Source organism: Erpetoichthys calabaricus, assembly GCF_900747795.2.
Source record: "Erpetoichthys calabaricus chromosome 1 unlocalized genomic scaffold, fErpCal1.3 SUPER_1_unloc_11, whole genome shotgun sequence".
Classification (NCBI taxonomy): domain Eukaryota; kingdom Metazoa; phylum Chordata; class Cladistia; order Polypteriformes; family Polypteridae; genus Erpetoichthys; species Erpetoichthys calabaricus.
In genome coordinates, this window is record NW_026261576.1 from 125304 (window position 1) to 143189 (window position 17886).

Consider the following 17886-nt stretch of genomic DNA (forward strand, 5'->3'; position numbering starts at 1 on the left):
GTTGGAAAATGGATGGATGGATGGATATCTTTAAATGATTTACAGATATCTCCAAATGTCACTTTGGCTTAGAATATTTTAGTTAAGGGTGTTACTGATATCTTTAAATGAGCATTTTGTATTTAAAGATATACTGTATTTAAATGATTTACAGATATATTTTTATATTTATATGATTTACAGATACTGTATCTTTTAAATCACTTCCTTCTTATTTAAATATATGTTTACATCACTTCCTGCTGAACTAACAACATCTCTGGATCATATTTATTTTCTAGCAACCAGTAATCATGGCAGAAACATCAGGAGCACATTCTGTTCTCAGGGAAGTTAAAATTATCCTTAGAACCTTTCAGCGAAATGCCGAAGAAGGCTCTTTGGAAATTAACAATTCTAATTTGAGGTTGCTTCAAATGACAAAAACACAGTTTGACAGAATTTCAGTACAAATACCAGACCAGAGTACATTCGTATAGAAATATCACATTCTTTAGAGGATTTGTTGAGTTTCTTTGAAAATATGGAAGATTCTGAGAGAATTCAGTCAAGCAGTAGTACTTTTACAACTCGACGCAGACGAGAAGGTATGTTGTCTTAAAATAAATGAATGGAATGTGTATACTACATAAGTCCTATATATAGAAGAACAAAAGCTAATTTAATATTTTATTCTAAGTATCCCTCTTGAGAAAAGGAAATAAAACAATACAAATTCAGGATATTTAGCTATTCTTAATTTCTAGTCAAGGAGAATGTTGCTCAAGAGGTGGTGAAGGAAATGGAAATACTTTTGATTCAAAGGAAAATGCAAGGCACCAAAAGATTTTATATGTGATGTAAATAGCTTAGGTTTGAATGACTAATTACCTAAGGTAACAGCCTACTTCATCTTTAAAAACATTTAAAATCACTTTTTGGGATGTGACAGTCAGTCTACCTCACTCTCCCTTGTATGTTTTTATATTTAATCTCAAAATTATATGTAAGCTTTTAGTAATATGTACTGTACATCCATTTCACATTAAACTGTAAATATGTCAGTTACAATTTGTGAGTTTAAACAGTCAAAACTGGACCACAAAATGGAGGTATTTTATCTTCTATGTTCATTTTAAAAAGAGATGAATATTATAATACCTATGGTTGTGAGGTTTATGCATTGCTTCAATAGCGAGTTTAGCAGAGAGAAGGTTCAGTTCATTGAACATAGCAGCCCTTTTATCTTATACACCTTCACCAAACACAATTGTTAATGTACTCATACAACATGAAGTTGTAAAGGACAAACGTCCCTCACTCTGACCACGCTAAAGGAACTACTTGAGAGATGTTTGAAAATGAGCTTACAATGCTTCATTGTTTCATGAGTTACTTATGATATAATGAATGGCCATAATGCTGTACACTTTAAATTGAACTAAACAGGCTAAGAATAAGTTAATTCCTTTATATTCTATGCTAGGGACAGTCACCATTTGGTTAAATGCATATAATGTGCAATATGATTGAATTACTTATAATTACTTACAAATATGCAACTTGGTAAATGATATATTTGCTGTAGGCCATATATTTTTTTGAATTATCTTACTACTTACAATTCTTTATAACAGTCATGCTGTTTTGCTTTGTAATGTACAGTATGGTGTTCCAAGCTATCCAACTATGTACAACTGCAATAATGTATGTAGTTTTTTTCTATTTTTTATTTTTTTGTTATAATACTGTTAGTGTATTTTTAAGAAAATATGCAATATAAAATAATACATAGAATACATACTTATTCAAACAATATAACACACAGGTGGCCATGGCTTACCAAAGATATTGATTACTAGAGAACAACTTCAAATTTACATTTTACGAGGATATACTGGACAGAAGATTGCTGAGCACTTAGGTTGTTCTGTGTCATACTGTATATCTACAAGAGACTTAAAGAAGGACTGACCCCACGCAGTAAATTCAGTGGCATTACTGACAATGAGCCTGATGATGAAGTAAAACTGCTCCATTCTCAATATCTAAATTCTGGGACAGAGGTAAGTTTTTTTTTGGCTTCTAGATAGCTGAATTATTTTTATTTGCATATTTTATATGTAGTAACAATGTGGAGTCTACAAGTTTTCCCCATGTTTGTGTTGTCTCTGCAGACATAGTTTTTTCTCACAATGCAAAGGCCAAGAATATTACATTCATCTTATTTGGAACATTATGGGTGACTGAATGTGTTTAGTTCTGCTCTTTCATGGGCTTGGCTTCAGTTTCTCTTCCTTTCTTTAACCTCCAGTAGTTCTGCCCCAGTGACCTCTGCTTCTCTGTAATCATTTATTAAGTTTGTTTGATGTGGTATTTTTATGCAGAACTTTAAAAAGTTAGAAGAAGCCTTTCAGTAATTAATCCTGTGGTTACACACACACACACCAACATATTAGTGTTCTTTAGCTTACTAAAACATTCCTGCTGTATGAATTCCTAACAGATGATCAGTGGATATCTTAGAGCAAAGCGATTCATTGTACAAAGAAAAAGAATACGCAGTTCTTTAATGAGAATTGACCCAATGAGTACTGCAGGAAGATGGGCCGAGGTAACCCAAAGAAGATCCCCAAACAGTCTCTGGCACATGGACAGCCACATGAAGTTGATACGGTTATTTTATTCTTGTACATTTTTGTCCTGCTGTATAGTATATTAGGTAGGTCGTACACTTTTAGTTACCTGAGTTATTTATTACTGAATTTGATCTGAGCAAGGTAAGCCAGTGTATTGTAATCTCATTAATTTGAGAAAAGTAATAGAATGTCAATCAACACAATGATCATTATTTTCTGACCAAAAAATATTTAGGATATATAATTTATGTTCTGGTTTCCTTTAATTTTTTATTTTTTTTTGTAGATGGGGAGTTACTGTTCATGGATGCATTGATGGATTCTCACGTCTTATTCCTTATTTAAATTGTGCATTGGATAACAAATCATTCACAGTTTTAGAAGTTTTTGCAAGGCTGTTGTGAAGTATGGCTTACCATCTCGAGTGAGATCAGATCATGGAGGAGAAAATCCTCAAGTAGCACTGCTCATGAATATCTTGAGAGGACTGCAGCGTGGTAGCCATACTACTGGACAATCAGTACGTAACCAAAGAATTGAAGGGCTTTGGAAAGACGTATTCTCACAGGTCATTGAACCATTTTACAAGGAGTTCTATGAAATGGAGGATCTTCTTATTCTGAATCCAGACAATAATGTACACATAGCATGTCTTCATTTAGTGTATCTTAATGAAATCAACAAACGACTTGAACTATTTAGAAATGGTTGGAATATGCACATAATTAGAACAGAAGGAAACCAAACACCAGAACATATATTCTACTCATGCCAAACGACCTCAGCAACCCTTGGAAACACAGTTAGCCAGTTTTGTATATTGGTTCAGTGAGTGCAGCCCAATACAGACTTTGTCCAGTTACATCTTCTTCTTGGATTAAGGAATTGGTCAAGTCTAGTGGTAGACCATCATCTCTTCTGTTTTGCTAACATTAAGCTGCATATGCTTCCTCATTCCTCACTAAAAGAAGTCATCACCAGGCCTCTCTGTACAGCCCACATTGGCATACCCGCACAAGAATCTCAGCAGTTAGTCTCAGAATATTACAACAGGGTAAGCAGGAAGAAATCTGGGAGTTCTTCAGAGAGTCCCTGTGTCACTACCAAACATTTAACCTTGCACACTGTTATGTAGCCTCAAGTAGTGGTCCATTTATTGTCAGAAACCCAAGACACACAGCAACCACCCATTGTCACTGATCTTAGCTTATATTACAGTAGTGTTGTCAAAGGCACCACATAGGTCAAAAACATGGGCCTCATGTCTGAATGCCCGATCCAAATAAATGAAGGACCTGTATAACAGGCTGATGTTGCCTGCACAAATGTGCATCTAACAGGCAAAGTGCTTTGGATGAGGTGCTGTTTTCACCACGTCTGAGGTTTGTAACTTCAAGTGTTTACGTAGTTTTCATGATGTGAAATGTTAAGGATGCATGTCTGTAGTCTTATAGTTTAATATGTTCCATTTTGAACTGCACGATAAAACTCAGGTAGTGAAAGTAAATTATGACAAATAAATTCAATGTAACTGAGAGGTGATGTGGATAGAAGCACACAGTATAGAGCTCCTCCGGGATACCTGAAAGGTGTCCTCACAGTAGACTAGGACGCATAGCTTTCTCAACAGAAACAAGAGTGTAACCATGGAAAGAAGGCCTGAAAAGACAAAAAACATTTCTATAAGTAACATATGCGGCCATTCTAACCCTTTTACCTAAGGAGACAGACAAGGCCCTTCCTTGCACACCCTTGAGTTTAAGGATCCAAAAACCCACCAAAGACTTTTCTAGTCTGCTGCACCTGAGCTAATGCAGGTTGTCTGTGACACCATGACAGGATTTAAAACCACTTTACAACAAGACTTTATTGAGTCTGGAGGAAGGTTGGTGTTGAAGGTTGAAACTGCAGGAGGGAGAGATCACAGAAGGGAAGAGGGGGAATCTTATTTGGGCGCTGAGGGTGAGCTGCTCCACAGTTATGCAGGGGATCCAAGCTTGCATAGGCAATGCATTTAAATTTGTTATTTGATTGTACCACCAGAAGAAATGAGAACAACATAGAAACCACACTTGAAATTGGATGTCAGTCTTTTACAGGCTGGGCCCACTCACACACACACACTCTCACTCAAGGCCAGCTCAGAGTTACCAATCAATATGACGTGGTGCTATCAGGCAGCAGTACGAACTATAATTTCAATGACAGACATGAAGAAAACAAATTTTTTTTCCAAAAAATTACTCAGTATAATGTTGTGCATTGTTGTCAGATACCACTTTATTTGGATTTAAAACATTATTATTAAGCACTTTAACAAAAATATGAACAATTATAAATTGTATCATACATAACACTTCACATTATTTCTGTAAAAATTACATATCATTTCCAGTTTGAAACAGATACAGTATGTTTGAGGGTAATACAAACAGCAAAAACTATACATACTGTATATGACTTCCAACTTTATGAAACAACATTGTAATAATGACAACTGTAGTTAAACAACACAATGTTGTTTCTGAAATATGTAATTTTAGCAATGTGTGTAACAAACAAACATGAAAACCTGGACATTTGTATTTGAGATTATTACAATAATGTGCCTGTGATTTTCAAAACCCTTTCATCTTTCTGAAATCTAAGTATCTATTATGTATGTTTCTTTCAACACTACAGTTTGCAGAAACAGGCACCTGGAACTCAGTTACTATATTTAAGAAAAATAAAAACAAATGACAACATTGTCATTGTAAATGCTTCATCCGAATACAAAACAGACCTCATTTCCCATCTAAATTCCTGCACAGATGTGTAAGTTACAGGAATTTCTATCATATTGCCTCATGTATGTGCAGTAGGTCTACGCTGTGTGCCACTCAGTCTATTGAAAGATACCTTAATCCCATGATATGGCTACAGTGGGGAACCAGTTACAAACTGAAGAAATGTACACATGTCATCGAGGTCCAGTGACTTGATAAAGTCACGTAGGTAATAACAGACTACAACTTCTTCAGGTCTTAAATCAGGTTCGCATGTAGTAAGTAAGGCAGTGTAAAACACGATCGACAGTGGGCATCTCCTTCCAGTACAAATAAGAAGTGAGGTCTGTGTCGAGCTGTGACCAAAATATTGTCATGTGTACTTCTGGTATTGATTACTGAATGAATGTATTCAAATACATTGGCTTAATAAGAAGTTCATTTTGTGCAACTAAAAGCAGCTGACTTTTAAAATTGGATGAAATTTAAATTTAAAATTTAAAAATAAATAAATAAACTGAAAATGCAGACCACACAAGAAGCACAGTATTAATTATTTTTAATAACCACAGCTCTGATGGAAAACTAACCTCCAAACTGCACCCTACACCCCATCATAATTTCGTTGTTTTTGTAAATTTACTACACACTGAGTTAAAAGAATGTATAACTCTCCTTAACAAAAAATTAATACACTAAAAAAAAAATCACATCATTTAATAAACTGAGTTTTTCCTTCTCTTTTATAAAAGTCTAAATGTGTCTTTTCGTTTCTAATCGCTATACGGCACTTCCAACTTGAGACAGTTCGCTATAAACAGTTTCAGCCAATCAGCGCCTTCTAAACATGCAGAATGACAGTGTGAACCTTTATTGTAGCGGCGCAGCATCTTCGTACAGTCAGTCATTGTCCTGTTAGACTATTTACTGTTAAGTGCTGCTTGAGGTAGCGTTTATAGCACAACAGGTAGCCTACGTAGTTCTTAAATTGGTATTGAAATGCACACACAAGTCTCCTAAATTATTTATTAAAATGCTTACATTTACAGTGTCCGTTTTAGGAAATCGTAGTTTTTACTTGTTCCCGTTATTAGGAATTACAATTTCTCAGTGTCACATATTATTCGTTACTACTCACGAGTCCCGTATCATTCAGATTCCATTTTATATTCTGCATAAGCAAACTTTTTAAAAGGAGTGTTAATTGAACTGACTATAGCAGACTTGTCATCTTCTTAAAATGACTTTATTGATTTGATATTGACACTTAATCATAAGGTCAAAAACCAAGGAGGATATGAGTTTGCATGGACTGTGCTGTTTCTTTTTCTTTGTGACATCGCGTCAGTAGAAAGTGCGTGACGTTAACAATGCATTCTGTCCTAAATGACAGCGCACACACTTTTTGATATTTCCTAAAGGCCAATGTCTCTCAGTTTGCTCATTAATATATTTTTACAGTGTATTTTAGTGAGAATGATTATAAACATATTACCCATGTTCATTTCCCATGTAGATATGTAACGTATGGAGAGAATAAATAAAAAGTAACAACACATATAATAGTTATGTTGCATTGTTTATGATTTATGAACAAAATTCATAGTTTATCTGAAATGTTCTACTTATACAGTCGATTTATTCCACTTCTGAAGGTGTACATTGTCGGTATTCTCCATTGCATTTGCCCCTCAGTGTAACGTGTGCCAGTGCAACTGAAGGGTGGCAGACGAGCTCATGTAATGGGTGACAAGGCACATCCTCACCCTGGTCCCGAGGCTCTTGTCATGAATATTCAAATCTTGTGCTTTTCTCGTTCTTACTAGTTTACTATTATTATTGGACACGTAAGTTGAGGAAATGTGTGTCTTATTTTATGTTTATGAAAGGAAGGACGGTAAAGCCTTGAATGAAACTGAGTGTTGATACTTTGGGTAACACGACAGGTGAGGAGCAGGGAACGTTAAATGTGACAGTGACTGCGGGGGATTGTGGGACTGGAAGATGATTTAAGAATACAGAAACGACAAAAGCTTAGTCTTTCAATAATTCTATTTACATCAATAATTTATCTGTTGTGCTGCAGTTCTAAAGATTACTTACTGATATAGTGAAGCGTGTCTTAGCCTCTCTGATATGATCGACATGGCGTAGAGTAGATTCTGGATTGTTATAATACGTGCTACTTTACGCAAAATATGCTCATTAATTTGTTACAGATTCTAGGTGGACACGATTCTGCACCAATGAAAAAGGTGTCCCATGTAAATCGTTCATAATGTCTCCAAAATATATTTGTTAACTTACAGACAAGTACTACATAACTGTTTTATACAAAGTCCTTATTTTAACATTAGGATTTAAAGTCACGTTAGCGCACCTTATCGCTGTAGCAGACACAACTTCTTTTACGCTTTGAGCCAAAGCACTTCAGCAGACTCGTGAGGACCAAATCGACTGCTGACTGCGCAGATATCAATGACGTCATTACGCTAGCGTGACTGAAAATCACGTGACCGGCGCATTTGAAACATCCAGTGCTCCGTAAGCTCGACGCAGTGTCTAAACCTCAGTATCGAGCGGCCCATCACCTTCTCCCGCACTTGCTGTCTTACTTTATCGCTGTTTTCATTTCGTTGTGTCGGGTGCTGTGTCATTAAAACCTTACAATGTAGTTTTTAAAAAGGGTGACAGAAAGAACATTTTCTCCTTACTGAAGTACGGAAGATGAAGTCCATGTCCGCCCTCGCCATTTCTGTTTGTCCTGAGGGTTTCGCCCTAATCATGCAGATTAAATGTATTCATTTATTTTAATTTCACTGGTGACTTTTTCCAAATACTATTGTTGCATTTCTTTTGTTTTGTTTTCTTCTTAATTTAAGCCCAGCCAGGTGAAGTGACTTGCTCAGGGTCACCCGTCTCAGGATCAGCATTTGAACCCACAGCCTCAGGTTTTGAAGCTGAGAGCCTTAACCACTACACCACATTACCTGCTTAGATGTCCAGGAGAAGTGATGTCAACGTTGGTGTCTTAAACCTGACCTAAGGAAATGGACAGAAGTATCATCGGCTTGTGGGGGTCACCTCTGAGGGGCTGTTCATCATGGATGATCTTTCCTGACTTTGTGGCACTTTGGAATTTGTGCAGGGGACCCCAGCCATTACTGTATGAGAAACTCTTAAACGAGAACATCTTTTTTGCTACTTGTGACCCCTTTTGACATTTTGTGATTGTGTAGGCTGCTCCAGAGTGGGGTCTCCAGATGGACAGATGGAGACGTTAAGTTTCTGCACAGTTTAGAATTTCTGCTGGTCTTGTCCTTCCCTGCTGCTCCTTTTTGACCAGCAGGACATCATGGTGTCAGGCTGACTATCGTGTAATGGTCAGGCCTTGTGTTTTTGGACCAATCAGAATTTGGCATGACTTCTGTTCTTGAACCTTCTGCCATCTCCACCAGTGTTCTTTTCACCAAATGAAACTAAAACCAAACTTGTTCAAATTATAATTTACTGGACCGGAACTGAAATCAAACTTAAATAAACTGTGAAGAGTAGAATAAGGAGAATGAAACTGGTGTTGTCAGGCTGATGTTCACCACACTTGTCTTTGTGTATAACACACATGTAATAGTATGATGTGATATGTGTGTTAAGAAGGTCTGACACAGACATGAAAGGCACTATATAACAGATCACTGTGACCACACGGTGGATACATAAATGAAGATTTTACTCCAGTAAGGTCCAAGCTGGGAACATCACAAAGCAAAGCGGCTGCTGGATTTCACTGTTCTCGGCCCCGGTGCATTGTGGATACTCCATCGATCATCCAGTCTGCTATATCCTAACACAGGGTCACAGGGTTCTGCTGGAGCCAATCCCAGCCAGCACAGGGTGTAAGGCAGGAAACAAACCCCGGGCAGGGCGCCAGCCCACCACAGGGCACACACACACCAAGCACACACCAGGGACAATTTAGGATCACCAATGCACCTGACCTGCATGTCTTTGGACTGTGGGAGGAAACCCACAAGACACGAGGAGAACATGCAAACTCCACGCAGGGAGGCCACGGGAAGCAAACCCAGATCTCCTTACTGTGAGGCAGCAGCGCTACCACTGTGCCACCATGCTGCCCATAGTGGAAACTCTCCATTTAGAAAGCCGTATGCCATGACCACTTTGGAGTTGAGGTGGGCTACGTTTCTCACAAATTGATGAAGAGTGTGTTTTATTGAGGAGTCCTAGGCTGGTAGATGTGTGAGATGTGACTACTTACGGGTGGCACCAGACTTTCTACACCTGCTCTGGAGCATTAAAGGTCTTTCTGAGAAGACCCAGGATGAGCTGGAAATCAAGGATTAGACTGGATGGGAACTCACTGGTGGAGAAGGAGAGGGGGCTGTGTGTGGGTAAGTGGGCCAGCAGCCCCATGGCTAACTAGAGCTACTGCTGTGGAGAAGAGTTAAGTGTTTGGGATTCTACCTCCTTGGGGTCTCTGTCTCCCCTTTCTTGTATTTAGCCTTTATTTGTATGCAAAACCTCCTCTTTTTTGCTACTTGTGTCCCCTTTTGATATTACGTGGGTGTGCGGACTGCTCCACAGTGTGGTCTCTGGGTGGGATGGATGGCATAAGAGACACTGAGCTCCTCTCTAGCTCTGAATTTAATGGAATGTAGTGCTGTGAGGCCAAACTGCCCATAATGTTCAGGCCTTATGCCCTTTAATCAGTTCTAACTCAGCTTGACTTATGTTCTTGAACCTTCTACCATCTCAGTGTTCCACCAATGTTTTTTTGCAAACCAAAATGAAAACTAAAAAGTAGTTCACCAGAAGTAAAATAAAAGTGAAAAGATTTCCAAAGAGTAGAACAAAAAAATAGCGAGGATGAAGATCGTGTTGTCATTGTGATGTTCACCTCACTTGTCTTTGTGTGTAACGTACACGCCACGGTGTGGAGTCGCCAAGTTAATTCATTAAAACCTGACGGTCGCAGTGTTAGCTTAGACAAGAACATCAGTGTGTGTGTGTGTGTGTGTGTGTGTCCGAGTCCATCACTGTCTGCTCTTACATTAAGCCCCCTCACATCCCCTGTCACCTCGTCATCTGGACAAATGTGGCAGTGCCAATCTAAACGTTAAGCTAATGATGTGCCCGCCTGCTGCCCGTGCCCACCATGAACTGCCTGAATTGAACCTGCAGCTGCTCAGTTTAGAATCGCAGGGCACTCGGGTGATAAATGAGATGGACATCAACTCGTCACATTTACTGTGCCACACGTACTCAAGTGAGGAGCTGTAAAGAACAATTGTGGCTCTCAGGGTAACTTTTGGCTTCTTTAAGTTTTTCTTATAAACATAAAAATGTCTCCCAGTTGTCACCCTCATTCCTGTTATGTTTGAATTTATTTTTTAAACGTCCTGAAGTATCTTTCACTGTGAACCTTCACATTTTTGTTTATGTCATTCTGTCACCATTACAGATAAATTGTCCAATTTCTAATGAAGGTTTTGATGTCCTCTCTATTAGTGTTGAGGTGCAGACTGAGCTTCCACAGCACGACGGTAGTTCAGCATGGGAGGCTCATCAGGTGATGTTTGAGGTGGTGACACAACTAAAGCAATGGTCCTGGGAGAGTCGGCACTCCATCTGGTCCTGGCACTTTATGGATAGCAGCTTTGTGAGATCTGAGCTCACATGTGAACTGAGGAAGAGCCGCCGATGAAGAAACTGCAGTGACAATGAGGCTGAGCTCAGGTTTGAAAGAATGACCTGCCTGCCTCAGACACACCAGTGAAGAGATGGAAAGGACTGACATTATGTTACAGAACGGTGACTACATGAAAAAGGAGCAGTCTGAGGTAACTGGGGTCCAGTAGTCAAAGAAAGGAAAGCAAGAAATGACACTTCACAGGTCACACAGAGCAGAGGACGACATCACGTACCTAAGGTAAGGAGCTGGGAGACATGCTGGGCTCCTGTGTGACAACGTGAACCTCAGTCCTCTGATGTCACCACTTTATGAAGAGGGGCGATGAACTTCACAAGGATGATCACTTGGAGTGGCTGCCCCTACGGCATGAAGGACAGTGTCTTACTGCAGAAAGGTGAGTGGGCTGCTGTGCTCCTCCGTAATCCAGAGGATGGCACATCATCATCATCTTCGTGATTTCCAATAAGACCAGAACCAGACGTGAAACACATAACAATGTGTTATTTCCAGACACCCCCCTGCATGAAGCAGAAGACCACAAACAGGCTGTGGTACCAGGGCCTGACGTGAACGAGAGTGTCTTGTGCCCAGAGATACCACTACATGAAGAGGAGGGCAGCAAACCACAGAGTGTGGTACCTGAGGAACATCAGATTGAGTCACAGGAAGAGAAGACATTTACCAAACGAGAACAGATAATTAAATCCATCAAGGTCGCTTCTTTAGCTAATAGCTAAGATAATAAAAAGATACTGTCTGTCTGCGAGTGTGTGGTCCCTCTGAGTAATTTGATTTGTCAGTTTGGCTTTGGTGGCTCACTGCTATGGGAGATGGACCTGATACTTTAGGGGTACAAAGGTCAATTCCTGACTGTGACCCTTTTTTTGAACTTTTTTTTAAAATATACTTTTACCAAAAAAAAAAGTTAAAGCATTTCAACAAAAATGATGTTGGGCCACTAAAATCTAATAGGGTGCAAGCTGAGTTGCCTTTAAAGAGGGGAAGCATTTGAAAGAATAGAAATAAAGTTGTCACAGCAGGTAGTGACGGCCGTAGTGGAGAACCTTTTTTTTTTTTTTTTTCTATTATCTTTTTCAGTTATATTTGTTTTTGTCTGACTGCTGTAAGCAGGATGAGTTCATTCAAGTATGCAGCCCCTCAAGGTCACTCCGGACTTGAAGTATCAGGTATCTCTCTGTGTAACTTAACTCTTTTAGGGCTAATTTTTTTTTTTTTTCTTTTCTCCCAGGGCTGAATATTTTTCCAGAAACTAACTTTTTTAAAAAAAGAACACAAAACAATTGTTTAACATATCAAATCAACAAAAAATATTTATTTTTGACTAATATAACTGTTTTGCATTTTGTATGAGCCTGCATACTATATAATTTAACATATTATTATTGCACATACTGTACATGTTACAAAGCAAAGTCCTGCAAAGTATGATAACGCTCAAAGCAGCCAATTGCATGCATTGCCACATTGCACTGCTTACAATACGTGTTGCACTGGTGCCTCTTTTTCAGTTGTCTATTGCTGCACACAACACAGTCAGGCTTGTACTTTTTGTCCTCATGTATTGCAAGAAAGTGGCGCTCAGTCAGCCTGTCTGGCACTGCTCTTTGTGATGGCCTTCCTCGCTTTGCCAAAGGCACTCCAACATATTCTGCCAGCAAGCTGTCAACCACCTTCTTGCGGAAATCTGCCGCAGTCATAGTGCTGTCACTGTTTCCCTGCTTGAATAATATATATCCATTTGTGAGTGCAATCTCACGCATGCGATGGTACACAGTGTGGTACCACTTGGTGGACTTATGGCCGTAAGCATATGACCCCAGCATCTGATCCAGTCGATCAATTCCAGCCATCTTACAATTATATTCTTCAAGCGCAACAGTCTTGTCCAGCTTCCTACCTTCTGGGTTTCCCTTAGAACGAATTGTTTTTTCACATAAATTGTTGGTGTGAACTGTACTAAGACAAGTGACCCGTTTGACATCATGCCATGCCAATGCCACCGTTATCCACCCGCATGACAACAGGATTGTCCCCTCTTTTCATCTTCAGCCTGTCTGGCTTCAACTGTAAAGGCATGTGTCTCCTGTTCACCCTGACTGTGCCACAAGCTCCAATTCCCCTGCTCTGTAGATCCATGAACAGTTCTGGTGATGTATAAAAATTGTCCAAATGTACACAACATGACCCAAATGTTCATATCCCTGAAGCAGCTCCAGCACAACCTGACTTGTCAAAGGACAGTTCTCTCTTTGAAAAGAATGCTTTCCAGTATAAGTAATTACTTTCAGGCAGAAGCCAGTGTTTGCTTCTGCCAGTACAAAATCCTTTATGCCATACTTGGTGGGCTTGTCCCTTATATTTTATCATAGATTCATCCACAGACAAATCACGGCCAGGCTGATAAAATTGTTTATATGTTGGCTCCACTATGTCAAGCAGGGGCTGAACTTTACACATGGGATTATAGCCTGGCTCACCCCTTGGGATTTGCTTCTGGTTATCACAGAAGTGAATGAAGCTTTGCAGCAGCACGTACCTATCACGCGGCATAACCTGTCCAAAGCCACCAGGTGACAAAGTACATTTGGACCAATGCTCCCTGAAATTACCCTAAGTTCTTGTCTATAAGCCGCGGCTTATCTAAGGAAAAAAGTTGTGAAAATGAAAAAATAGAATATCGGCTTATACAGTAATCCCTCCTCCATCGCGGGGGTTGCGTTCCAGAGCCACCCACGAAATAAGAAAATCCGCGAAGTAGAAACCATATGTTTATATGGTTATTTTTATATTGTCATGCTTGGGTCACAGATTTGCGCAGAAACAGAGGAGGTTGTAGAGAGACAGGAACGTTATTCAAACACTGCAAACAAACATTTGTCTCTTTTTCAAAAGTTTAAACTGTGCTCCATGACATGACAGAGATGACAGTTCAGTCTCACAATTAAAAGAATGCAAACATATCTTCCTCTTCAAAGATGTGTGTGTCAGGAGCACAGAATGTCACATAGATAGAGAAAACAATCTCTAGCAAACAAATCAATAGGGCTGTTTGGCTTTTAAGTATGCGAAGCACCGCGGCACAAAGCTGTTGAAGGCGGCAGCTCACACCCCCTCCATCAGGAGCAGAGAGAGAGACAGAGTTTGTTTTTCAGTCAAAAATCAATACGTGCCCTTCGAGCTTTTAAGTATGCGAAGCACCGTGCAGCATGTCGTTTCAGGAAGCAGCTGCACAAAAGATAGCAACGTGAAGATAATCTTTCAGCATTTTTAGACGAGCGTCCTTATCGTCTAGGTGTGCGAACAGCCCCCCTGCTCAATCCCCATACGTCAGGATCACAGATAGTCAGCGCAAGAGAGAGAGAAAAGTAAGCAATCTAGCTTCTCAGCCATCTGCCAATAGCGTCCCTTGTATGAAATCAACTGGGAAAACCAACTGAGGAAGCATGTACCAGAAATTAAAAGACCCATTGTCCGCAGAAATCCGCGAACCAGCAAAAAATCCGCGATATATATTTAAATATGCTTACATATAAAATCACAATTTAAATGACCGCTACGCGCGCGTGTTGACTCGGCGACGCCCAGAGCAGAAAGAACGCGCTCCAGCCGCTCCAACCGCACCATGCGGGGAGTGAGAGAGACGCCAATATCTCACACTCTCTCCCCCCTTAAAGAAATTAAATGGGTGCAAGTGAGACCACTGACCTCCCTCCCTTCTATCAGTTATACGTTATAGTACGTTCGGCTTATCCATGAGTCCGGCTTATCTATGATAAGATTTTATTTTAAAAATTCGTATGATTTTTGGTCTCCGGCTTATACACGAGTCCGGCTTATAGACAAGAACCTAGGGTATATCGCCAGTCCAGTCCCATCTCTATCTGCAATGCCACAAAGCCCTTCATCTCGTCTTTTGTTGTGGGTTTCCACTTCGAAAAACGAGAACGCGGAGCAAGCGCATCCCGCGATTCAAAAAATTGTTCTGCATACCTGTTTGTCTCGTCAGATATCAGCTGAAAAACTGCCTCAGGAAAAAACAGATTGAAATAGTCCAGCGGCTTGTAATCCGTTGTGTCCAGCAGCAAGCCGTGCCTTCTTGTGAAGTCAGGTAGCCAGATCGGCTCCCATGGATCAATTTCTGGGTATTCCTCCCATGCAAACCTTGCCGTAGGTGTACTGGCAGCGCGAATGCGCTCAGCTGCCAGCTGAGCAGCTGGGGTGGCATCGGCTGGTCTCCGATCGGCTGATGCCAGCTCCTCAATCTCTTGCTCAATCCCTTGATCACTGTCTATGAAATCTGACTCTGATATTTCAGAGTCCGACTCCGCGATAAACCGTAAAATGTCATCTGCCGAGTATTTTCTTTTCTCGACTCGCTTCGCTCCCTCGTGAGATGTTGATGCCATCTTGTCGTTGTTTGTATTTGTTTACATTTCGCAACTCATGCACACGCAAGGATTATTTGCTGAGTCAACAAGTCTAGCATTCCTCCAAGCACAGAGGGAATGCCTGTGATGTGACAGTGAGTTTTGTCGCCATTAACAGCTGATTGTCGCCCTCTATCCCTGGATGTCGACTTTTGTCGACATGCGCCCTCAACCCCTCCTGTCGACAAAAGTCGACATCCGCCCTAAAATAGTTAATACAGGATGTCCATATATGGCCTTATTTATATTAGATGAACACTTCATCAGCTGTATGCTAAACATGCCTCGGTATATTCATACACTCCCGTTGTGATGGACCGCTAGACGTTACTGGGCTGATCGAACCCCAGCTGGACTAACTCTTCAGATAGAAAGAGCAGCAGCCACACCAGAGAGTGGTGTGAACACCAATACGGACTCTGGAGAAAAGATAATAGAAAAACTGAAATCAAATCAAATAGCCTTTTATTGTCAATTCACTATATGTGCAGAACACACAGGAGAAACAAAATACTGTTTCTCTCTCAACTTCGTAGTACAATAAAATATGAAAAAGCATAGAAGTATAACATAAGATAAATAACATTAGAACTGGTAAAGTAGACCTGTGTACAATGTGCAATAGTCCTTAGTGCAAAAGCCACTTACAGTAAATTAATAAGCAGGGTTGCCTAAAATGAGCCTGCAACTTTTTGTCAAATGCATTTTGTGTAACCAACTAGCAGAGCAATTCCAATTTTCTTTCCACACCTGACTGAATTATTTCAGATTTTTCTTTTTGTTATTTACAGTCTCTTTGGACTTTGCCTTTTTAGCATGAATTTTCATGTGTCCCTGAAGAGGAGTTTTCTGTATGAATGTTTTTCGACACTTAGAGCAACAATATGGCCTTAATCCAGAACGAATTCTGTTGTGTCTATGAAGGCTGCTGTTATCGGTGAATAGCTTGTCACAATCAGGAAACGACTATGGCCTCTATGAAATGTGTGTTCTTATATGTCTACGAAGACTGCTTCTTTGTGAGAATTTCTTGCCACATTCAGAACAGGCTTAAGGATGGTCTTTATTGTGGACTCCTGCATGACGCAGAAGATTGCTTGTGTTGGAAAATCTTTTGCCACATTCAGGACAGCAATAGGGCTTCTCACCAGTGTGAACTCTTAAATGCCTCAGATGATTATTGCTACCTGTAAATCGTTTGCCACATTCAAAACAGGAAAATGGCTGTTCTCCTGTGTGCAATCTCATGTGTTGCTGAAGATGGCTTGTTTGTTTGAACCGTTTGCCACATTCAGAACAGGAAAATGGCTGTTCTCCTGTGTGCACTCTCATGTGTGTCTGAAGATGGCCTGCTTGTGAGAACCGTTTGCCACATTCAGAACACAAAAATGGCTGTTCTCCTGTGTGCACTCTCATGTGTTTCTGAAGATTGCTTGATTCTGAGAACCGTTTGCCACACTCAGAACAACAATATGGTTTCTCTCCAGTGTGAATTCTTTTGTGTTTGAAAAGACTGCTCCTGTCAAATAAATGTTTACCACATGTTGGACAACGACATAAACCCTGTCCTCCATGACCAATCATATGTGTCTGACGGTGGCTCACTTGTGAGAATCGTTTGCCACGTTTAGACAAATATGGTTTCTCTACAATGGGAGTTGTGGTATGGCAGGGTTTTGAGGAGTTCTTAACACATTCAGAACGGTGGTGTGGCTCCTTCCCTGTATTATCTTCTCTACGTTTCTTAGGCATATGACTATCTGAGAATTGTTTCCCACCTTCAGGACAGTGATATGGCTTCTTACTCCCATGAATCCCTCCATTATCCTTAGAATTCAATTTGTATTTAAATGTTCTCACACACTGTTGGCGGATTGGATTTAGATTGTACACTCCTTGAGATTTGATGGCATCGATCCTTGTTAGCTTCACAATGGGCTGAAATCTAGGGTGCTGAGATGCCGTTACCAAGGTCTTTGTTGCAGATGCCAGTTTCTTCCTATTCTTATCAGGTTGTTTAATTTGTGTACGACCCTGAAGAGTGAAGAAGTTGTCATTCTCTTGAAAATCTACAGAAATAAAAATAAGAGTTAAAAAAGTTTTAAATGACCAATATTTAAAATAAAATAGCAGTACAATAGATTATTCAGTGTTTAACAGCATATGCCTTTTGCAACCCACTTTACAAAAGTATGTTAATGGAGTTAACACTTCAACAATCCCAACGTTTGCAGACTGAATTAACAAACACATGAAGCCATATTAGGATGCAGTTACCATGGACCAGGAACAAGCTATGAGCAACTATCATTAATGGCTTGGTGATGGCTTGAAAAAGA

General features: G+C 39.9%; 2 protein-coding genes across 2 annotated transcripts in view; one reads left to right on the top strand and one right to left on the bottom strand.

Moving 5' to 3' along the window:
* Window positions 1-17886, top strand: part of LOC114644100 (gastrula zinc finger protein XlCGF49.1-like) — a 489821-nt gene that overhangs the window by 111882 nt on the left and 360053 nt on the right. The window lies entirely within an intron of this gene.
* The window catches only part of LOC114644099 (zinc finger protein 664-like), a 428098-nt gene continuing 427552 nt past the window's right edge, over window positions 17341-17886 (bottom strand). The window contains exon 3 of the transcript XR_007933943.1: window positions 17341-17581. The gene's annotated coding sequence lies outside the window, so the exon portion shown is untranslated. The remainder of the gene's footprint in view (window positions 17582-17886) is intronic.